We start from the raw sequence: 14,482 nt of genomic DNA, 5'->3' as shown, positions 1-14,482 counted from the left end.
ATCCTGTTTTTCAGCTCTTCAAATATTTGATTATTCTCAATTACTGAAACACTGGTGAACTATTCTTATCTATCTTCCAGTAATGACCCCAACTAATTAACATATTGGCAAGCAAAATATGTTTTATACTGGTGAGGAAAATCTGTTTTACACTACCCTAATTGTAATCTGTGACCATGTGTCATAATCTTAACAACATGTGAGATCAGTGACTGAGGTGCAAGGCAGTGAGCAATTTTGTAAATATTCACAGAGACCATGAAATTCAAAGAAACTCACTTAATGTTAAAACGGATGTGTTCACACAACCTTCGCAAACTTGCTTGGGACTCAATATGCAGTCATTTCATGGTGATCAATAGCACAAAATTTCATGCCTTCTATCAATGCCTGTAATATAATAACTGTTTGGCTCTCATCAAACTAGTAAGCATAAAGTCATGAACCCCAGGCTAGTAAACTTGAGGAACATGAAACTTAGTAACATCTATCTGACCAAGCAAAACAACAATTATCTAGTCTCCTGAGGCCTTAGGGGTCTTCCTGACACTCTTTACCATTAATGCAAAGTTTCCTTCTTCCCTTAGCTGGCTGCCTGTGACTGTTTAGCCACAAGAAAGACTGGTTAAGATCCTTCAGTCTCTCATTTCATTCTCCTAATCCTGTTATTGTTCCATAATCCTGGACACAATGGTCATATGGCTCACAGAAGACATAAACAGTACCACCTGTTCAACTTTAATTCTTAATATCCCCTTGAAATTGTTGTACAGGTGAAGATTAACTGTATAACTTGGGGCGGCGATGGTGTTTCACAAATATTTTGTAATCCGAGAGCTCTGCCCATGTCTGTCCCAATACATTCTATTACTTTAAGGATGTTGTTCTAAGATACCTTCACATTTAACTTTAATGATAAGAGTACAAACACACAGTCAGTCATGAATGCGATCAAAGGTATTCACATCTTTGTCCAGCACATACAGGGTTTTAATATGTAAATTACAGTTTGTACAGATGTAGTTAAGTGCTGCTAGAATCACACACTGTAATAGGTTTAATTCCAACCGCATAGTCCAAGTGAACTTGTATAATTCTACCACTGTTGCTATAATAAGCCTAAAGCACCTATTTTCTCCTGATAAGTGTCAACAGTCACACTGATACCATTCCCCTTTTAGGTTTCCATGCAGATGTATGTGCTTATAAATGGTAAAAAGTGACAAGTTCTTGCCAACCAAATGCTTGAACTGTTTTCAAAAGCTGTACAAGCTTCTGAAAAATGCCTTGAACTATAATAAGTGCAGTTTTATTATGGTTCATAAGACAGCTGAGGTGACAGTTACTGACGGTTATGTGTCATTAATGGTAATGTGTGACACAGCACCTGCCTTGTTTCATCCCCATTTTCTGAGAGATACTTACAAAAGTACATTTTCCAATAAGTACATACCATATTCAGTTATGTGAGGTTTTAGTACAAGCACTACAAACCTCACTGTTGTGCGCCCACACCTCCATACCATTATCAGCATCAGCAGCAGTTATGTTGGCAACAAGCTTAGTATCATCAAGCAGGTTGTGAATCACATTGTTGAGAACTGTCAATTTATCTATTATCGCACAATAGAGGAGAGAATGTCATGGACATGATACAGGAATTGGGATGGACCCAATAAAACAAAGGCATTTTTCACTGTGGCAGAATCCCATCACAAAATTTCAGTCACCAACTTTCTCCTCCAAATGTGGAAATATTTTGTTGATGCCAACCTACATAGGGAGAAATGTTCATTATAATAAAATAAGGGAAATCAGAGCTCCCAGAAAGATAAAGTAGTTCATTTTTTCTGCACATTGTTCGAGGGTGGAATAATAGAGAATTATTGTGGAGGTGATTCAATGAACCCTCTGCCAGGCACTTTAGAAAGATTTGTATGTAGATGTAATCTGGCCTTACAGTGTTCCACATCCTCCTCAGTAAATTCCTGCACCTAATTGACAAAATGTGTGATTTTTACTCTTCTTCTTGCCTGTTGCTTTAAATGGTCAGGAATGTAATTTGTGTACTTCACAAAATGACAAAAACATAGTATCCTACAAATATAATACCAGTGAAGTCATACAAATACCTGGATGTAACACTCAGTAGGTACACAAAATGGAACAATCACATAATCTCTGTTGTGGAAAGAGCAGGTAGCAGACTTCAGTTTATTGGTGGAATACTAGGAAAATGCAATCAGTCTACAAATGAGATTACTTACAAATGACTTGTGTGGCCCATCTACAATACTGATGAAGCAAGCTGGGATCTCTTTACTTCCTCTCTTGTTTTGCCATCTGCCTTCTTAAATTCATTTTATTTTCATTTTTGATTAATTATCTTTAACATCAATGAGTATAATCTGCATTTCCATAAAAGAGAAAGTATGGCCCTCAGTCTTAAAGAATAGAGCACCAAGCCTAATTTTGTGCTTAGTTTTGTGTATGTAATTAATTTCCTAATTTATTTTGACTATCCCCAGTTAATACCCTTTGTTACAATTTGAAGTCAATAATTGTTTGGTGACTTAAATTCTATTGTTGGCTTATAAACAAATATAAATTCGGTGCTAATTATAAACAATTGGAAGGAGAACTGCTAGAATTCTTAAAGTATTTATTTGGCTCTATTCGAAAACATATTAGAAAAGCCAGCCCTTAATTATTTCCAAAATCATTACCAGGCTTGTCAAAAGTATTTTTTGTATAACAATATCTGTTATTTTCATTATTTAAAAAAATAATTCAGCTTTTGTGGCTGAAGAAACTGTTAAAAAAGGAAGAATTTTTTGATGTATTCAGTTAATTGAATGAGTTATGTTTTCATTGTAATTTCTGTAAATTAAACATCAAACAATGTATAGTTTTAGTACCTATTATTGTGAAGATATATAAAGGGTGGATTTTTGGTCTCTACACAGTCAGCCCAAGGCCAATTTTCAGAGGGAAATGATGTACAGTTTAAAGTAATAACAATGTGTCAACTTAAGAGTGGAGTTAGTGTTGAACTAATAGACCATGCATTAAAACAAGGACAGTGTCTGTTCAATTTTTATAAGAAATATTGTCACAAGTACCATATTATTTTGCAAGAACTGTGAACTGTGTGGTTACATTTTTACTGCTCAGTGATGTTCATCAGCAAACTATTGTAGCAGTATACTGATGTTTGTCTGCAACCTATAAACGAGGCTTGTCAAAATTTACAGATAGTGACTGGCCATATAACTGTGTAATATTGGGGGGTTGTGAACAGTGAAAGTAAATAACTGTGAAACGTAACTATGCACCTGTCGGCTACATCATTTACAGTAGTCAGTATTGAACTACCAACCCCCATTTTTCGCCAGTGTAACAATGCTGTATGTCAACACAGGACTATCAATGAAGAAATAAAGCAGATGAACATCACATATGGTGCTTTCAGGTGAGGACTACTGCATTTTGACACAATAAACAAGGACTCACAAACTTTGAACAGTGAACTCGAGAGCAGTTTACAGTACAGTGACTTTAACAAAATGAGTGGATGATACATGTGTCATCAGAATTTTATTGAGGACGGTGAACAGACAACATTATGGGAGTGTGAAATACAATTACTTTGAAATATCAGAATTGATGAAGCTGCCATCAAACATGGAGGTGCAACAGCCAATCAGCAAGTGGGTTCTATGGAAGCAGCTGTTGAGTACAGGAGCACCCAATCAACTCATAGGTGGACACAGCCGAGCAGGATACACAACATGTCTCACAAAGAGAATTAAAATATGCACCAGCTGTGCAGACAGCCATCAAGATGACAACCGCAGCAGCAGCAGGAGACGAGTGAATAAAAATAAGGTAATTCATAGCAAAAGCCGTTTTGTATTAAGTGATACATAATGAGTGGCCTTAACAAACAAGACAGTGTGATGGAGGAGAATGGACAACAGGAGAATGATGTGATTGATAACAAAGCTATAGATGTTAAGTTTTTAAATGAACAGAAAGACGTAATCGGGACTGATTCAGTAGATGACAGTGATTATAAATCAGATATGAATGTAACTTTGAATGATGGTGATGAAGGTCATATTGTAGGTGAAATGATAAAAGTGGCATCTAAATTCTGTGGTGATGTGAGCGAAATGGACGAAAACAGTCCTGAAAAGGCAAAATTTATGGCAGACAGAAAATTGGAAGTGATGTCAAGGCAAATTATGAGTAGTATGAGTATGAAAGAAGACATTAGTAGTATGAATAAAGACATTAGTAGGGTGAAAAATAAAATTGTGAGCATTAAAACTGACATTGCTAGCTTAAAGGATGAACTGAAGAAAGAAATTAAAAAGGAAATTAAGGTAGTCAACTTTAATCTTTCAGCATTAAAAGTTGAGGCAGTAATAAAAAAAACTGTGTCAAAAGATAAAGAAAGTAGTGCAGAATACTAATGAGAAATTAACATTAATGAGTAGTAAATGTGTAGAAGAGAGAAAGAAACTTTGTGATGACTATAGTAGGAGGGTGGGAGGGTGGAGGCTTCCAGGAAACAGTGTAAAGATGAAGTCAAAGCAGACAGGAAAATTTGTGCTCAAAATAGGATTAATCTTTAGAACCAAATTAATCAGATTAAAAATGATTTACAAGTGTAGGTAGAAACCAAGTGTGCAAGAGTGCTAGAAAAAAAACTGGTAAGAGTAAATAAAAATGTAGATTTGAAATTGGCTGAAATGGAGAAAAAGATGGATGAGACACAAAATCTGTTATATAGAGTATGTAGTGTCCCAAACAGCCCTTCATTTGTTAGTTGTAAGAAACTTAATAATTTTGAACCATATGGGGAAGTGCATCCACTGGATTTCATTAGAGAATTTAATGCTTTCCCTGAAACATGAAGTGACAAAGAGAAAATGTCATTTGTGAGAGGTTTCTTTATATGGGATGCTTATCGATCAGCTTAGGTAGCTGTTAAATGTACCTCATCGCATAGCTTCATGAAAGCATTTTTGGGTGAATATTGATCCAAAGAGAAGAAGCAGATAATTTTGAGTGAATTTTGGGGAGGAGAGAGATTTTACTCTAGGAAGGGTACTATGAACAGTTTCTGTCAGCTTTGGATAAACAAACTGAAATATTTGGACAAAAAGCTAGGTTGTTTGTTGTTGTCTTCAGTCCTGAGACTGGTTTGATGCAGCTCTCCATGCTACTCCATCCTGTGCAAGCTTCTTCATCTCCCAGTACTTACTGCAACCTACATCCTTCTGAATCGGCTTAGTGTACTCATCTCTTGGTCTCCCTCTACGATTTTTACCCTCCACGCTGCCCTCCAATGCTAAATTAGTGATACCTTGATGCCTCAGAACATGTCCTACCAACCGGTCCCTTCTTCTTGTCAAGTTGTGCCACAAACTCCTCTTCTCCCCAATTCTATTCAATACCTCCTCCATACAATAAAGCTCATTGCCCTCGGGAAAAATTACGGCTGTAGTTTCCCCTTGCTTTCAGCCGTTCGCAGTACCAGCACAGCAAGGCCGTTTTGGTTAGTGTTACAAGGCCAGATCAGTCAATCATCCAGACAGTTGCCCCTGCAACTACTGAAAAGGCTGCTGCCCCTCTTTAGGAACCACACATTTGTCTGGCCTCTCAACAGATACCCCTCCGTTGTGGTTGCACCTACGGTACAGCCATCTGTATCGCTGAGGCACGCAAGCCTCCCCACGAACGGCAAGGTCCATGGTTCATGGGGTAGGAAAAGCTAGGTAGTGAATCAATAATTATTGATTTAGAAACTAAGTTGCCTCAGAAAGTCAGAGAATTGCTTTACCTAGCCCGAGGGGTAATATTAGTGATTTTTTAAAATTATGTTGATAAAGTGGAGAGGATGAAGCCCTCAGTGGACGATCATAGGAGGAATTTTGATGACAATAATCAATCAGGGAAAGAGATCCAGGTAAATCGGATGAACAGAACTAATTATAGTAGAAATTCAAGGAATGGTTGGGTGGAAGATAGCGAGAATAAGCACAGAAATGGTAGGACAAATTCAAATAACAAAAATGGAGGAGATGACGGTAATCCTGAATCAAACCATTTAAACTAGATAATGCTCCAGTTTTTGGCTCGCAATAGAGGAGGTAGTAATGAAGAGCCACTTGTATGTAAATGTGCTGTAATCACAGGTAAAGTTAATGTAAATGATAGTAGTAAGGCAAGTGTAAATTCTAATTCTAGTGAGAAGTTGAATGGTGGTGTGGGTAGCAATGTTTATGATGGGGGGGGGGGGGGGGGGGAAACCAACAACAACAACAACCAGACAGGGGGGGGAGAGAGGAGAGAGGGAGGGAGAGAGGAGAGAGGGAGGGAGGGAGGGAGGGAGAGAGGGGGGGGAGGTAGGGAGGAACTTGGTATAATAAAATTAAGTGATGAAACAGAGTGTGTTGCTGTTGCTTTGGATGTCCAAAGTGTCAAACTGGATGGCAAATTTTTAAGAGAATTCAGGTATTTTGCTGTTTGGTCTAATATTGGAAACAAGGATCAACTAATTAGACAAGTATTTGAGGACAGTGAAAGTGGGTCTGATTCTGACAGTAGCTGTACTGATGATAGCAATGATGAATCCAGTAGTAATGAGGACGAGGTATTTGAATTTATCATCAATAATGATGGCAATGTGTTAAGTAAAGAAAGAATAAAGGAGGATAATACTAGAATGTTGCTTCACAGTCAGCGCCATCTGGATCCTTCCTGCTAATACCAGCTTTTCTGGACTGTGTAGGTGGAGACTCTCTCTGCAATATATCCTACATCCCCATAAGCCCCCTGGTCTCAACCTTCGTTAGCATCTATTCTTCCACCAACAACCCATTCCTGCTCTCACTGCAGCACTATACAGCCCTCTATACCAAATATGTACCCACTAGTCTCTCTCTCTCTCTCTCTCTCTCTCTCTCTCTCTCTCTCTCTCTCTCTCTCTCTCCCCTCCCTCACTCTCCTCTCTTTCTTCCCCTCCTCTACTTCTCACCTCCCCCCTGCCCTGCTGACCCTCCCGACTGCACCTAACTGCACTACACTGCCACCACCACATTCCTGTATGCTCCCAAAAGCAGCACTTTACTATCCTTTCACAAGCTGTGACATCGTTGCAAAAAAACAGTGACCTGTATACGTAATAAGTTGCCTTTAATTTACGTCTATGGTCACACACTGTCTGTTAACAGATTACCGGTTTCGGTCTTTAATGACCATCATCAGATCTGCAGCAAATGGGAAAAACATAAATACACTCTCAAACTGTATATAGCTTAAGTGCGATACATAGACCATAATGAAAAGTAGTACTGACAAAATTTACATTTGTGTGCTTTAAATATGAAGAGGCATACCTGTTTCATAAAAACAAAGTCCTAATGTACTGCAGACATAGTGGCATCGTGAAATGTTAAATACGGAATCAGCACCAGCATTGTCAAACACATATAAATAACACCACATGCACGAGTCATGTTGTCAGTAGTACTACTGTTCAAAAGAAGCTGCCGTACAGCAGCCACAAGATGTTTGTGTTGTAAGTTCACCAGATGTCGCTAATGTCGGCATACACTAGTTTTCAATAACTAATTGAAACAGCAAAAATAAAGGGGGATACAATAGTTGAAATCTGTAATAAGCTTATAACATATAAAAGGCAACTACACTGGCCACAAATGATGAAAAGCTGTTTTCAATTATGTCCGGTATGGATGCTGTCTTTTAAGACAGATTTTAATGATGTGTGAAGATGTAACAGCACCAGCACTAATCAAGGATGTTTTATGGTATGTATTTTGTATTTAAGTCATGAATATATTATTGGTCCCTGCTACAATATTATATGCAGTTCTGCATGTTGCTAACTTGAGAAAAAAATCTTTTTTATATCATAGATCTGAAGACAGCTAGATTGTTAACTGAAACTAACAATCAATCCAAATACAGAAGACTTCATGTGTGACCTTGACTGCATGGGTTTTCAGTCCGTTTTTAATAATAAATAAATAAATGCTGTTAAAGACTTCCACTCAATTGTTGTGCTGTATTCTGAACATTTGGTAATAAATGTAGGATTAAGGAATGCAGAGTTCCTTTGATGTACACAGGCATCTCCTGGCCTCTTTGGAGGAGCACTGTTAGCTTCAAATGGATGGAACACTGAAATGTTCCATTATTTAACCATGTCAGTTCTACCTCCTTGTTTCCCTTCGGTATCTGTTCTCTTTTCCTTGTGTTTCCTTTCCTTTTTTAGTGTGTTTCTTCTCCTCTTGTTTTGCCTCTGTATGTGCGCATTTGGAACTGCGTCAGGCCTGTGTCTTTTAGCCGTTCTCCTTGTTCGGCGTCCGTCTTCGTCCCTTCACCGCTTGTGTTCCTGTTTCTATGCGTTTGGGCGCTGATGACCACGCTGTTTAGTGCCCGTAAACCTCAAACACACACACACACACACACACACACACACACACACACACACACACACACACACACACTCTAATGTTGCTGGTGTCTTTCACACTAGAACTCTAAGGTTGGTTTGATATAGTTCTCTGGCCCTGTCACTCATCGGCTATACTCTTCGTTTCAGCTGACCACTGCATCCTCCATCACAATTGGCAACGATCTGCCTATATACTCATATCTTTGGCTGCCGAGGCCAGGCTGGTCTCGGCAGAGACAGTGGTCATGTCTGTGTGAGCTGTTTAGGTGAATGTGTGTGTGCATGTTGCCTATTTCAGAAGAGGGCCTTCTGGCTGAAGGGTTGTGTGTTTAATAGACTTTTTGTTATGCATATCTGCAACCCATCATCTTCACTATAAGGTGTGTAGCAATCTATCCTTTCCATAATACTGTCATTATACCAATCTGGATTTTCCATAGTTTTAAAAAAAGCTAGGTATATCCATTTCTTTACAGTCTTTGGAGAAACAATAACATTTTTACAAAGAAAAAAATTTAGAACAAAGCCCATATAGTCTGCTTGATGATTTTGGAGTTATTTTTCTACTTTTCAGAGAGTTATGTCCACGCATCACATTGAAAAACTTACAGTGGACTTCAAGTTTGTGTATGTTTGTACTCTTAAAATGACTTATGATGCCTTTTCCTTGCCCATCTCCTATGGCTGTGAACGTTATCACTGACATAAGCAGCTGCTTGGAATAACTCACAAAGTGTTTACATCTTTGATCTGTCTATGTTCATTGACATATACTGATGTGCAACACCTAAAGTGAATAGAACAGAAGATCTTCAGACCTACTAACATGAGTGACATGGCAGATATTACCATCCTAATGATGTGTTTCTTTCTCTACATTGATTCCTTTTTCCTTAATAAAATAGCTAACAAAGGTTTAACATTGTAAAGATACATACATAAACATAAGTTAACTGTAGTGTGAGTGGCTGTTTCAAACGGAACCTCTACAAAACATGCAGTTTTACTGGGAATGAAATAGTCCCAAATTACACATCAGAAGATCCTGGCTCCTCAGCACAAAAAATTCTTTGTGGGTGCTATAGCACTTCAGTGCTTTATAGAGTTGAGTTACTGAGTTTTTCATTTGGATGACATGGTAATTTTGACCACATTATGTTATCTTTGGTCTGTTTTCAATAATTGAGAAAATGTTGGCCAAGGCAGAATGTATTATAAAGACAACAATAATCTCAATTACTAATCAGTCTGGCCAATTGTGGGTATATATCAAAGTACATACTTTAAAATTTCAGGTTAATATAAACTATTTGACAATAAAATACAGAGATTAAAAGGTACTCTGCAACTTGTACAGAAGTCAGACTCCAATTATAACAGAGAAATCAGAACACTAGGCAGAATGGAGGATAATTAAATTAAATTAAGTGATGCTTTGCGAATTAGATTAGGCAATGACACACTAAAACTAATGTAGATAAGTTCTGCTATTTGAGCAGCAAAACAACTGAAAAAAGACTGAAGTAAAGAGGATTTAAGTGCAGACTGGTAATAGTATGAAAAGTTCTACTGTGAGAAAGAAGTCTGTTAACACTGAATACAAATTTAATCATTAGAAAGTCATTTCTGAAACATATTTTGTCTGAAGTGTAGCTCTATATGAAAACAGAAGCTGGATAATAAACAATACAGACAAGGGAGGAAAGAAGATTTTGAAATGTGGTATTACAGAAGAACACTGAAGATTAGACTTTTAGACCAGATAACTAATGAAGAGATACAGCATTGAACTGGGAGAAAAGAATTTATATATGAAGATAGTAACTGTTCTCTAAAGAATAGATACCATTTATGACCTTGCAGCTTCTCTAGAATAAATGATAATTAATTGAAATCCTCAGCTCCGACAGGTGTCGTTGATATACTTCAATGGGGACAGCTGAAAATGTATGTCCCGGTCAGGGCACACATTTTCAGCTGTCCCCATCGAAGCATATCAACAACACGTGTCGGCAGCTGAGGGTTTCAATTAATTATCATTTATTCTTGAGAAGATGCACAGTCATCAATGGTATCTGTTCTTTCGAGAACAGTTACTATTTTCATATAAATAATTAAAGGCTACCCAGCCATTGACCTTCGTCTGTGCAAATGTGCACAGGTTGCCCGAGCTCTTATGGGAATCATCACCTTAGTGTGCGCAAGTAATGAGTGAGTGGGCAAATATCTATTATGTACATTATGTATGTAGATTGTGATCCTCACAGAGAGCATGCAAGGGATAAGTCCCTGCAGTGGCGCTACTCATCTTTGTCCTTGGTGGCTAAGATGGATAGTGTGTCTGCCATGTAAGCTGGAGATCCCGGGTTCGAGTCCCGATTGGGGCACACATTTTCAGCTGTCCCCATCGAGGTACATCAATAACACCTGTCAGCAGCTGAGGGTTTCAATTAATTATCATTTATTTTAGACAAGAGTTTAATGACCCAACTTGACTAAAACAAGGGATCCTGTGGCATCACAGAACTGTTAATTCTGTAATGTAGTGAGGTATGTGGGGGTTGGGTAAAAACTGTGCAGGGAGACCAAGGCTGGAGTACTGTCTGCAGGGAGAAGCGGCCTTGACTTCAGGAAGTAGGTTTTAAGTGATGTCTGGTCCCAGCATTCCTGCAGAGGTGAAGAATTTTACACAGGATACACTAGCATGGAGAATTGTGCGACCAGTCTTTGGACTGGAGACCACAACACTACAACAGTGACAAGAATATTGTCTATTTTAGGTCAAATAGAGCCTACCATAATGTAACTAATATTTGAAAACAGAAAATGCAGGATAGAATAAAAACAATACACCTTGGGACAGACTGGTAATCACCACATAGCAGACACAACACGTATCAGCTGCCAGACCCATTTAAGTAGATCACTGGCCATTATTAAGCAGTGCATTTTTTGTAGCAATTCACAATAGTTGAGTTTCTAGTATCAGAATAGTGACCAATAGACTACATTTAATTTTTGATAATTTTCTTTTTATGACTTAGGATTAAAAGCTATGATGCTAAGTGTGCACTTTCCATTGTTCATATGTGAGCTTTTAAACTATGAAGGTAATTCTACTCCCCACTGCCCTTTTGCAAGCTGTTATGGGTTGCAATCAGAAGTGAGGGGGGAAAAAACAATATTTTGTGTTTTTATTTTGGGGAAACAATCCTAAAAATTTCATTTACTACACAATAAAGAAATGAGCTGATACAAGTCATGACAATAGATATGGTAGAAATGAAGTATTGTGTTCAGACTTCACAAATGACAACAGTAATGGCCTCACAGTAAGCAGAAACTAACGACCATAGCAGTTATGGTGTACTGCGACAAGATGTTGGGCACATCCGGAGGTAGTAAGACATATTCCCACGAACATAGTAAAACAAATAAATTGCAGGCACATATGCTTCCAACAGTCCACAAAAAGGAATATTAACCTTGTGAAAAGTTAACAGAGGTGATATAATACATTTCCACGAATGCAGTAAAGAAATACAGTTAGTGGTAAGTATACTTCCCACAGCCCAAGAAAGGGTTATGCTATAGGACTGTGTCCTTTGCCAGATACACACACACACACACACACACACATACACACACACACACACACACATTTTTTTCATTATCATCTCCAGGTGCTAAGGCCCCATTACAACTTCATCTGTGGTGAGTAGCAATCTCAGCTGGGGTGGGTAGTTGGTGTACACAATAGACCTGGGTCATGGAGGGGGAGGGACAACAGGTGAGGGATGGAAGAAGATGCGAGTGCCATCTGTGGGAGTGTGCAGGGGAATGGTGGGAACAGGATAGTGGGCTGCTAATTGCAGGATCAGACAGGGGAATGGCGTGAGGTGACTGAGAGGAGGGTAGAAAGGGGGAAGGATTATGCAGTACAGCAATTACAGAAGGTACGTGTAGGGCTGGAGTGGGAGCAGGGAAAGCAGGGGAGAGGAGAGAGGCAGCAGCAGGAGGAAAGCTAATAAAGGCTGAGGGCAGGAGGGCTACAGGAACAAATGATATGTTGCAGGGAAAGTTGCCACTTGCACAATTCAGAAAAGCCAGCATCAATAGGAAGAATCAGTGTCATGCAGCCGTGAAGCGGTTAGAGTCGAGCACATTGTGCCAGGTAGCACGTTCAGCAACTGGGTGTTCCAGCGGTTATTAATGAGGATGCACAACTTGTTAGTGGTCACATCACTGAAGAATTCCACACAGTGCATGCAGCTACATCGGTAGCTGATGTGGCCGCTTTCACCATTGATCCCCTCTTTCGTGGGGCAGGCAGTGCCTGTTATGGGACTGGAGTAAGTGGTGGTCGTAGGAAGCATAGCAAAGGTCTTGCATTTATGTCTCTCAATGGCATCTGAGCCACAAGGTATTGGGTAGCAAGCAGAGGTGGAATAGGGACAGAGAAAGATATTGGATAGGTTGAATGGGAGGCAGAATATCTCAGTGAGAGGTCTGGGCACAATTTTGTCATTATGATTGGTGGTCACAACCCTAAAAGAGAATGTGATTCAGAGCTGCTCCAGTCCTGGGTGGTACTGCGTCATGTGGGAGAGTGAGGGGAGGGTGCTTCTTTGTTGGTGGCCGGTGGGTATGTGAGGGATGGTGGTGACTGGGGAGACAAGGCACATGAGATACGCTTCTGGACAAGGTGCAGAAGGTAATTTCAATCTGTCAGTTCCCTGACACATTTGAAAAGGGAATGCTCACCATTATGGATGCAACAACCACAGGTGACCTGGCTGTACAGAAGGAACTCCTCAGTGTGGAATAGGTGACAGTTGTCAAAGTGGGGGCACTGTTGTCAGTTGGAGGATTTGATGTGGGTGGAAGTACTGAAGAAGCCACCCTCGAGATGGAGGTTGATGAAGAGGATGGTGCCTTGTTGGACTGAGGAGGACTAGGTGAGGCGAACATGGAAGAAGGTGTTGAGGTTTTGGGGGACTGTGAATGGGCTGCCCGCACCCTCAGTCCAGACCACGCACATATCATCTGGGGAGTTTGGTGGGCAGTGGAAGTGTTTAAATTCAGAAGAGTGTTCCTGGACCCACTCTCTAGCAATTCTGGATGCATGGGGTATCACATTGTCTTGCTGGCATTGCCTAAGTCATCAATGAGTGTGAAATAGGTGAGGGCAGGAAGGGTCCCCTTCAATGTACACTTCAGCCTCTAAGCACCACATTTATGTGGTCAATAGCAGTACATCCATTTCATATTGCTAATATTCCATTCCAGATTTTCCACTGTTTAAATGTGCCTTTCTGCCACTCAACATCCTTGCTATGCACTAAGTAGCAATTTATCGTAATTCATATAGTTATATTTAACAAACATTTTAGTTTCTTCACATTTCTGATATTCTATATAGCTCTGAAGACTATTAGCTGTTTCAGCACAAAGACAGGGCTACAATTTTGACAAATGTAATGAAACTCTTAAATTTTAAAACGTTTATATACTATATCATTCAAACAACAGCAAGAAATCAAAACAGACTTACTTCTGGACTACAAAGAGCAAAACTGGCACAAATTATGATGTGTATCACATAAGTAAACACTTTCTAGCATATAAAACTACTTCTGCCTTTTGTTAGCAACCTCTATATAATTTACACTACTAATAAATTAGCCACACATGAGAACTTTATCCAAGAACAAGTATTTGACTTCGAACATTTCGCATATCTCTCTTGTTGAATTCACTATGTATCCACAATCACATTTCCCTAACACATTTTTATTCAATGGTTCCACATATGCTGGAAGACAGGTGTTTTGGTATGGAGTACTAGTTCAGTCTCTCAGGTCTGATAAACATGGGTGTAACAACCAGTCATAGATATCTCGAGTGAATCATCTTTAAATTTAACTAAACAAATTTATCAAATCACAGAAAACATAAATCAGGCTGGTTTGACAGCAGCCCAATTCTCCA

At 39.1% G+C, this 14,482-nt stretch overlaps 1 protein-coding gene across 3 annotated transcripts in view; it reads right to left on the bottom strand.

The window, feature by feature from the left end:
• The window catches only part of LOC126278245 (uncharacterized), a 230,757-nt gene that overhangs the window by 14,655 nt on the left and 201,620 nt on the right, over positions 1 to 14,482 (bottom strand). The gene's annotated exons all lie outside the window — the stretch shown is intronic.

This window comes from Schistocerca gregaria, chromosome 6 (assembly GCF_023897955.1).
Source record: "Schistocerca gregaria isolate iqSchGreg1 chromosome 6, iqSchGreg1.2, whole genome shotgun sequence".
NCBI classification, from domain to species: Eukaryota; Metazoa; Arthropoda; class Insecta; order Orthoptera; family Acrididae; genus Schistocerca; species Schistocerca gregaria.
This window is presented reverse-complemented; position numbering and strand designations above follow the sequence as displayed.